The sequence below is a fragment of the Pyxicephalus adspersus genome, chromosome Z (assembly GCF_032062135.1).
Source record: "Pyxicephalus adspersus chromosome Z, UCB_Pads_2.0, whole genome shotgun sequence".
Taxonomy (NCBI): Eukaryota; Metazoa; Chordata; class Amphibia; order Anura; family Pyxicephalidae; genus Pyxicephalus; species Pyxicephalus adspersus.
Window position 1 is genome coordinate 61703015 of NC_092871.1, and position 1187 is coordinate 61704201.

The 1187-nt window shown below is 28.7% G+C and overlaps 1 long non-coding RNA gene across 1 annotated transcript in view; it reads left to right on the top strand.

Moving 5' to 3' along the window:
- Window positions 1–101: 101 nt before the first annotated feature.
- Window positions 102–1187, top strand: part of LOC140344034 (uncharacterized) — a 19749-nt gene continuing 18663 nt past the window's right edge. The window contains exon 1 of the long non-coding RNA XR_011923459.1: window positions 102–178. This is a non-coding gene — a long non-coding RNA (uncharacterized lncRNA). The remainder of the gene's footprint in view (window positions 179–1187) is intronic.

The following is a 1187-nucleotide window of genomic DNA, read 5'->3' on the forward strand; positions in this document are numbered from 1 at the left end:
TTTATACCAACATACTGTCTTCAAGGCAGCCTTGTTATCCTGAGATCAACATACGCATATTTATGACACAGCAGAACAAAGCCCCCCTCCCTCTTACTACCACGTGCTACAACAGACTATAAAAGCACAGGCCAGTAGTTTCAAGAGCAGAAGACAGTAAGCTGTCACTTCAAAAAAGGTAGGATAATTATTTATTGTTAATATATATATATATTTATATATATATATATATATATATATATATATATATTTATTTATTTGTAATGTTTGTTTTTAATTAGTTACATTGTTGCAACCTCTGTTGGCATGTGATTCACACAGCTATAATTTTAAAATTGGTAGTGTGTTAAAAAGTTGTAAAACAGACTGTTTGTATTCCTACAGTCTATAATATTTTGCCGCATTTACACTTTACAATTTTTTACGATTATGGTTATTAAGGAAAAATTTATAATACTTTGTACGAGAGCGTCAAAACAGACTGTGTGTAACAGATTGTTATTACTAATAACTGTGTTTAAGCTAAAAATATATAATATTTTGTTTGAAAGATTTTTGTAACTATCAACAGATAGTAATTATTATAATTTTATGATTTATTGGTATAAATTTATACATATTTATTTGTACACAGTCTTTAAAAACACAGATGACTAGTTTCATGAACATAAAATAGCAAGCTAACACTTCTTTTTTGTAACGTTTATGATTCATATTTTTCTAACGTCTATATCATTTTATACATAATATGCTTAGGTTTAACTGCTTGATAATTTTCCACGCTCTTTATGTATTGTGAGGGGTTAAGCTCAGGATCACCTTTGCTGGGGTCAAAGGACACTTGTCTGATTCAACCAGTTCAGATCACACACTGAGGTAAAAGTGTTAAGCTGACTTGTAGTCAGGTTTATTTAACCACCTGAGCGTTACACTAAGGTCTAGATTTCTGTACCAAAAGTGTTCCACTGTTTTTCATGAAATTTTTTTTTAAATTGTAGACCTGTAACTTACAGAAATATGTCTGAACAAGGGTCTAGTAGATATTATGAACATAAAAAATGTTTGAAACACACAATCATGTAAAAAAAAAAATTACTTTTAATAAAATTAAAGGAAAAACACAAAAATCAGCTTAAACATAACTACATAAACAAATCAAAAATACTGAAAATACTGAAAAAGCAATA